Source organism: Lactuca saligna, chromosome 2 (genome assembly GCF_052625555.1).
Source record: "Lactuca saligna cultivar CGN05327 chromosome 2, ASM5262555v1, whole genome shotgun sequence".
NCBI lineage: Eukaryota > Viridiplantae > Streptophyta > Magnoliopsida > Asterales > Asteraceae > Lactuca > Lactuca saligna.
The window spans coordinates 174257801-174267080 of record NC_136418.1 but is presented as its reverse complement, the minus strand read 5'-3'; the positions used below and the strand labels follow the sequence as shown (position 1 = coordinate 174267080).

Here is a 9280-nt window from a genome sequence, read left to right as displayed (position 1 = left end):
ATTTTATGATATTTAGAAGAAAATAATGTGATTTGTTTACTTTTTAATTGATGATTATTTTTTGAGCTAGAAAATTAGAAAATCATTTCATTCCATCAAATCCTTTTTTGTAAATATTTTAATTGTTTTGAGCTAGGATTGTTTTGGAATCATTTTCAATGATAGTTTCTTGACATTGTAAACACTAGTATTTGTATATGATAGTTATCGTATGTTCATCAGCCTTTTGTAAACACTAGTATGTATAGGATAAGTTATCGATCCGTGACTATAAATCTTAAGCCGGATGTATATCAAAGCGTGAAAAAACTATTTCATTTTTGTTAACCCGTTTTAAAAAGCATAATGACATTGCTGTTCACCACTCACCTTCTCCACTTTTATAAAAACAAAACAACCGTGTTATTTTTCTGTCCATGGGAGTAAAAGTGATCTTTGTGCTCGATTGATGTTCAATCATGACTGACAAATTCATCCTTGATTATCCCTTTATTGCAATAATATCTCCATTTATTTTTATCAAATATAACCGATAACACACAGATTGAATTAAAGTAATCTATCTATATTCGACTCACAAAAGAAAAGAATTTTATGAGTTTGAACTATATATGAATAACAACGTTTTAACTATATATGAATAACAACTCAACATACAAAACCGTTATATAACACATAATAACCAATCAAGCCTATAATAATACTTACACCATCATCACCTTTCACTTCAAACTTGAAACCAAAAGCTTAATCCCTCATGGTGCCATTCGATTCCAGATCACTGACATCGATTTCCTCAACTCTTTCAACATCGGGAATCCGATCCGGAATGTCGGAAATTCCATCACCACCACCACTTTCATTACAAACCTCCTGCAACTGAAGAGCATACTCCAAATTCCACAACACATCCCCCATCGATGGCCTTTCATTCCCATTTTCACTCAAACATTTCTGAGCAGTTTCACCAAACTTCCTTAAAGATTCAAGATTCACACTACCCATTAAATTTTCATCCATAATCTTCTCCAATTCACCTCTCTTTTGCCAGTTCATACCCCATTCTGCTATGTTCACTTGTTCTCTTGGTAAAGTAGGGTTTATAGCTGGCCTTGCACATAAAACCTCCAACATCACCACCCCAAACGAATAAACATCCGATTTTTCTGTTAATTGTTGCCTCCGAAAATACTCCGGATCCAAATACCCGAAACTACCCTTCACAGCTGTACTAACATGCGTCTGATTCAAACTCGGCCCAAATTTAGACAATCCAAAATCAGCAACTTTTGCTTCAAGATTCTCATCCAACAAAATGTTGGTTGTTTTCACATCCCGGTGTATGATCGTTTCCGCTACACCCGTATGAAGATAATGCAACCCTTTTGCAGCACCAACGCATATTTCAACCCGTTGTTTCCAAGTCAAAGGAGGGAGGTTTGACCCGTATAAATGTCGTCTGAGGGGCCCACCCGCCATAAACTCGTAAACAAGAATCATTTCATTCAGTTCTTCACAGTATCCGATTAAGGACACCAAATGTCGGTGTCGAAGCTTCGATAGCATCTCGATTTCAGTCTTGAATTCGATTAAACCTTGTTGAGACCGCGGGTTGCCCCGTTTGACCGCAACCACCAACCCGTTTCCAAGAACCCCTTTGTAGACTTTCCCGAATCCACCGGATCCTAACAACAACTTCTTATCAAAATTCTTTGTGGCTTCTCGGACTTCTGAGAATGATATTATTTGACCTAAACTATGTGAAGCTGTGGTGGAACCGAAGGTGTTTGATGAGAATTTTGTTCCTGAATTGCCTACGTACGTTGGTAGAGGCGACCATGTTACTGAATCCTTCTTTTTCAGCTTCTTTTTGTGGCGAAAACATAAGAGAAACACGAATGATGTTAATAGAAGGAGAAGGAGAAGAAAACCGCCACCTAAGCATGAATAGATCAAAATCATCATCCGCGTTTTCTTGCTTTTGTCGATGTCGTTTGATTTAAGATAATCAGCGAGTCTCCCATCAAGACTATCACTCGGATTGCTCATTTTCATGATCTCTAATCCGTTCAAAAGGGCGGTTGGGAGATAGCCTTCTAAATGAGAAGGACCGATTTGAACTAAGATCTTATCGGATCCGATTGATAAATTGGTGAAAAAATCAATGAAATATGCAGAAGATAGACCTTTTGCTTCACGTGAAACATCAAAAGATTCGATGGCGGATTGATTGTTTATGTAAACATTGAACACCAAATCGTGTAATTTTGACCCGACGATATCACAGAAATGAAACCTTATGAAGTAACCAAACCCTTCTTCGACTTGAAATAGCCATGAGATATTGAACCTCTGGTTATTAACTCTGGCATCCGCCATTTCTTGAGCAGTGGCGTAAACAAAATTTGGAGCGATTTCGTGTGAAACCCCATTGTGGTATTGAATCAAACTAGGGTTTATGGAAACGTTACGAACAGCAGCTGGATTGATGAGAAAAGGTGTATCTGATTCCCATTTCCTCCATAATGAATCGTTCTTGGGTGACAAACTGGGGCCACCCATGTTAAGCCTATAAATTGTCTCAAAACCGACATGAGTTGGGAGCTCCTGAGCAAACGCTAATGGAATCGGAATCACTTTCGAGCTAAATTGCTTATTGGGAACAGAAAGGATCTCGATTCCGTTGATGAAAGCAATGGAGTTATCCCAAGGCAACAATCCCAGAACCAATTTTCCAGAATTTGAGCTAGTAATTTGAATAAGATATTCTTTAAAAAGAGGGAAACTGTGATTTCCTCTAAAGAATGAAAATTCATGAATCAATGTGATCCCATTTGCTTCCACAGAAAAAACAGCGGAATTTAGGTCAAACTCGGTGTTCTCGACAGGGTAGAAGTGCAATCTTAGCCAATGCCTACCAATTTTCTGGGTATTAAATGTGTAGATTGAACTGCTAGTGAAAACCCTAGCAGAAGACAGGATTTTGGGGACACCCATATCGGAATTAGAAACAATGGTGTGAGAAATTGGTGAAATATTGACATGGGTATTATTCCCTAAATCAGATTCAAAAACCCTACCGTCTTCCAGTTCAACTGGTTTAGCTTCCCCACAACTAATCAAGAAGCTGTCGACATGACGAGTATTTGAAGAACAAATCACAAATTGGAGATGAAGAGAACATAAAAAGCTATACAGAATGAATTTTTTTGAATGGATCATTGTTTGTGGTGTTCATAACAAGTGAAGATTAATAATTATACAAAGGGGGGAGCCAAGATTGGGAATACCTTTCGGACATTGTCGAGGGAGGAGAAAGGAGAGACACTAAAAGAGAAGTTTTAGGTGGCAGAAAACATATACCTGGTTACAAGTTGCAGAGGTTTTTGTGGGGTGGGGTGGGGTGGGGTGGGGTGGGGGTAGGGGTGGGGGGTAGGGAGTAACACACCCACATGTAGATAAGAGATGAGGATTAAAGAGGGCTTATGGGTGGCAGCTGGGAATGATCTGCACTGCTTCTTTCAATAGCTTGCTTTTATTACCTCCAAAACTGTCTCCAATATTACACTCCACACTCCACCGTGTAAGATTTAAAGTCAAATCCAAAGGTTCTTTTATTTGTATTTTAAAATCATAAAATATTTAAAAAGATATTTTGATCATATAAAAAATATTAATAACAAATTAAAAAGAAAAAAAAAATTACACGATGGAGTGTGGAATATGTAGACGGTTTTAAAAAAGTTTAAAATATAAAACAGCCGGTTAAATGAAGTTTTATGGATTATGATTAAGCGTTTTAAAAATTTATTTTTTAGTTGAATCAGTATCACAATTGGTTTTTGGTTCGTCCTTTGGGTTAACCTAGTTTTCATAATATTCAAGTTTTCCTTATTTTCTGTAAACACACAAGTTCAAATATTGAAAATACACGTAAAAACAAATTCTAACAATAGAAATACATGTAAAGCAAGTTGTAAATTATTCTAAATACATTAAAAAGACATAACCATAAGTTTTATGTAACACCCAAGGAATACTTCTTTTGAGACTTGGTCCTTTTAGACTTTCGAAATGTGGAATTTGGTGGCGACCACGACGTGGCAAGGCTATATGCGCATTTTTATGCACCACAACGTGGCAAGGCTATGTCCATGACGTGTTGACACCTCGAGTGCAAAACCCTAATTTCAGACTTAGAGCCCTATTTAAAGGATGTGATGGCTAGGGTTTTCTCACCTTCAACGTCCATCACCCTCTTAAGTCTAGAAACAAACCCTAGTCCCCTTGTGTTCTTCTTGAAGCTTATTGAGGTGGTTTGTGACTTCGAAGAAGGAAGATAGGAGCTCCAAGTTCAAGGATTCAGCAAGCAAAGCTCTTCACCGCGTTCTTGTGCATAGATTAGACCTTTGTAAGTCCATAAGTTCCTACCTTTTTGTTCATCTCTTCGAGATCTAGTCTTTGAAGCACATTTCTTCTTATTTGTGTTGATTTGAGTGGATGGATTCTATAAATTTGGCAACTTTATGGATCCTTCAGGTCTCTTTGTGTCTATATGCTCCAGATTTGAGGTTCTATAAATTTTTGGTTCCATGCATGAGGTTTTGACATCTTTGTTCTTAGTTTGGCCTAACTTTGGTGTATGACATGCATTGGTTGTGCATATCCATAAAGCAAGGGTTTTTATGATGGTTATGGCCTTATGGTTGTGGGGAAGCCTTTTGGAAAGGATAAGTATAAGGCTTAATGGATTAAGGGCTTAATCCATTAAGAGGTCTAGAGCAGATCCTACGACATGGTGGTATGCTCACCACGACGTGGCGGAAGGGTTTCTTGTGACTGTTTTGTCGTAAGAATGAAACAACATGACATATGCTTAGCCACGATGGGGTGGATGTCGACTTGTTGACCGTTGAATTTTGTTAATCATTAACTGATGACTTTTGTTGACCGTTGACTGTTAACTTTTGACCAATTTGACCTTGGGTCAAACTTGAAGGACTTGGATAATTGATTATCGGTTGATCTTTGTTTAGTGATTAGATGGTCTGCGGGTTCGATCGGTACGAGGAGTTGAGAGTGTTGTTGTGCTTCTCCGAGTCTTTGATTCAGGTGAGTTTCCCTACTAGACTATGTGTTTCGATGTATATCCTTTCATGGTAGGATATAAGGGTTAATGATATGTTGGTTAGGGTACCAGTAGGTCGGATTATCCAGTTGTGTGCTCTAAGGGTTATGTGTCGTCATGTAGGATAGCCTGGGAACTCTTGATTTAGGCTTTCTTGCATGCTCCTTGTTTGGTTGTGGTTCTAGAGTGGGATCACATGTTCGACTGTCTATCTTACCTCTGATTATATACATCTATGCACCCATTTGGTGATCTGTCGGTTGTGGCATAGTGTACTATATGAGGCCATGTATGCAGTAGTGTGTTGTTAGACCTGTAGACTAGTGTAAACAGTTGCATGTGTTGATGTTCTTATTATTGTTTGGTTATATATGTCGACATATCTTGTGGTGGGTTGAGACGGTCTTGCTTTGTGCGGTAGGCCAAGTTACCCTGGCAGCCCAACGGTAAATTGTAGGCCAGGTTTGGACCAATTGTATGTTGTAAGCGTAGGAGACGGGTTAGTCGTGGATTGAAGGTTGATGTGTGTATTCTTGTATGTATATTGTGGTGTGTGGTATTTTAGAGGAAAACTCACTAAGCTTTGGCTTACAATTATGGATTAAATGTTTTTCAAGTACTATCGATGATCTTGGGAAGGCGTAGGTGTGAATGTACACACTCATCAACAACATTGGAGTTCTGCATTTAATATATCATTCTTAATTTTAATATAATTGTATTTAAACAAATGAGTTTTTTTAACTTGGGTTTTTAACAAATGACGTTTTAACTTAATTTAAAAAAATAAAATTTGGTTGAAATTTGGACGTTGCAAGTTGGTATCAGAAACATGTTTTGAGGGATTTGGAGGAGCACTTGTGTAAATACAAACTCAAACTAGGATCCAAGAATTTTCACAATATGTTTTCGAAAAAGAATTTTTAAGAAAATAGTTGGGTTAGGGACATAGACTCGGTCTCTTATCTTGTTTGTTTTTGATTGTTGGCCTGGAAACGTGAACATGGATCTCTGACTTGACTTTTGATTTTAACAAGAAAATGCGATTTGTACAGTCAGTTAGAGCCCAACTAGGAAGTGGTTGCCAAAATATTTGTAACATTAATTATCCAGTTAATTTACATTTTTTTACCCTAAGTATGAAATGTAACTGCAAAAATGGTCCCATGCCTCCATGAGTAAGAAACGTATGACTTGTGCGTACGCTGGACGTACGTGGAAAAAACCCAAACCCTAATTTTTAGGGTTTGAACCATATTTAAGCATCATTATCTCATTTAGACCCCTTCATTCATCAGCCTCCATCCCCCTTTTTGTCCCTAACAAACGTTAATTCCTTGTATGACCCCTTGTGAGCTTAAGAGTGCATTTATTGTGTCTACTGTAACGCCCGTAGAATATGGCTAGTAAATTTAGAGACGATAGACGTCAAAAAATGAATTTTTGATGAAAGATTATTTAGAATGAATAATCTTAATTAAGTTATAATATATGTTACAAGGTTTCCGTGCATATAAATAACGCCGAAATCCAAGTTATAACGAAGAAGTTATGACTTGTCGAAGTTTCGCGACAGAACCGGCACGACACAGCGCGACGTAAAAAGTGAATTTACGTTAGAGCGATATTTAGCCTTAGCAATATAAATGAAAGTTGTAGAATACATTAAACCATAAGTGTGCATAAAAAGAACGCCCAAATCTGACTTCGTATGACGAAGTTATGATTTTTCGAAGTATCGACTTAGCGATATGCAGCCCGAATGCTCGATTTGAGACCGAGCGGTTTTTATCCAAAACAATCTAAATGAGAATCGAAGGTCTCGTTAATAGGAGTAAAACGATAAAAAGATAGGCGAAAGCGGACGTCGGATAAAGAAGTTATGATTTTATAACGGAGTTTTCTTGTCCCGGCCTACTAAAAATAAATAATAAAAATAAATTCAAAATTAGCGGACGGAGTCTAAATGAAAGTTGTAGAGCGTGGACTCACCTACGCGGGGATATAAAGAACGTCGAAAACGGAGTTAGTATGAGGAAGATATGAATTTTTGAAGTTTATTAAATATTTTCGATATTTAATTTTTAAATATATATATATATATATATATATATATATATATATATATATATATATATATATATATATATATATATATATATATATATTCTGATATTATACGAAGGGGGGGGGGGGGGGAGTCAGCGATCTTATCGTCATTACGCCCAGCGTAATCTCAAGTTACGCCCAGCGTAATTCGACCTTCCAACCCCTATAAAAGGAAGTCGAGGGCAAACGAGTTATTTGCTTATTTCTTCCCTTTTTCTCGCGTTTTTTGCATCGTTTTTCGTGCAAGAATTATCCCGAAGCCCCGGTATCATTCCCGAGCCCCGAAGCAAGTCCCGAGGCCCCGAAGATCCCGAGAAGTGCAATTCCCGAGCCGAAGCTCTGCCCGCGAGGAGTCCGGTTTTTGTGAAGATCTTCCAGATCTACCGAAGAATACTATTTCTACAAGTCGTAGTGCTGTCCGATCATCTTCTAATCAAGTGAGTGTGTGGTCACTTTCTTCTAACACATAAATATTAAGTATTTGCTATGAAATACATGCTACATGTATAATATTTTGTTGTTTATTTGACATGATTGTGGAACGGGTGAATTATATAAGTTTTAATGAGTTAAACTATATACGTATTTTGCATCTAAAGATATGTTGGGTAGAACATTAGTAGATGAGGTTGTTGGTAGATGATAAAAGGTGGGTTGGACCATGAGACAAAATGATAAAGAGATAAACTTGTTTTAGATCCGAGAGTATGGATCAGAGCAGGAGGTTAGTTTTATATCCAAGGGTATGGATCAGATCAAGAGGTTAGTTTTAGATCTGGGAATATGGACTAGATCTTGTAAGAGATCTCGTAAGATCATTGTATAGGGTCAGTATGTGGGGATCGACGGGATAGGATAGATTGTTTTAGAAATATGATTTATATGTGTTAATAATATTAGTGGTTTTGTAGGATCGAGATATACATTATAATCATGTGGTTTGAACTAAGAGCTTTCGTACTCTGTGTTCCTTAGGTGATTGAGTTCACCAGGGATTTTTGAACTAGGTGTTCATTAGGTATTATTGAACGGAGTATGTTCAATGGGTGTTCTTGAACTAGGTGTTTATTAATTATTTTAAACTGCGTGTTCACCAAATGTAGTCTAAGAACCATGGCAGCACTAGACTTTGTGCCAATTCCTTAGGGCAATTCTTAGGAATGAATGGGAGAAGGGTATTCGGTTCTTAGGGTAAATATTTACTAAATAAATAGAGATAATGAGGGTGGGTAATTGGATTAATTGTTTGATAATTAAATATAATAATTATATTATTGTGGGTTGAAAACCCTATATGCTCACCAGGCTACCAATCCTGACCCACTCAGTTTTCTTTGCATTACAGGTAATGGCACAAGAGTATAAGTTGGTGGACTTGACGAGAGATTTTGGATTATAGGCCAGTAGTTATGAATAAATGTTGTAATGTCTATTTTGTTCTGTTTATGCTTTTGGTATGTATTGAACATGACATCCCGAGATTTTGTTATATAATGAAAATACATTTCTTTAAGGAAATGCTTTGATAATTTTTATCATATTTTGTTTTGGGAACAAATTCCGCAACTGTTTTATTTAAAAGATTACTTTGATTTTATAAAACAAAGCATAAACAAATCGGTCTTTTTTGGCCGTGAAAATGGGGATGTCACATCTATATAGGAAGGAGAAGGAAAAGAAACCATCTTGGAAGCTTAGGGAACTTTGGATCTAGAAGTGTTTCACCCTCAAGCATCATTTGGAGGTATAAAGTTTGAAACTTGATAGGTATTTGCTTAGATCTTGTTAGCTTGGAGCTTGTGTTCATTTTGGTCTCATAAGCTTGGTGTTCATGAGTATGGCTTACTCTAACCCATCAGGGTTGTCCTTCTAGACATTTTTAGGTGCTTAGGACCATAAAAATGTGATATTGGTCCCTTTCCTTTCTTCATGCATGAGATATGAGGTTTTGGTTTGTGTATTAAGTTAGGTTTTAGTTATTGGACCCATTCTAGCCTTGGAAAGTCATAAAGTTGAAAACTTTCTGAATTAGAACATTATTTG

The 9280-nt window shown here is 37.1% G+C and overlaps 1 pseudogene; it reads right to left on the bottom strand.

Annotated features, from left to right (window-relative positions):
- Window positions 1–582: 582 nt before the first annotated feature.
- Window positions 583–3394, bottom strand: LOC145032864 (receptor-like protein kinase THESEUS 1 pseudogene; annotated as a pseudogene).
- Window positions 3395–9280: the final 5886 nt, after the last annotated feature.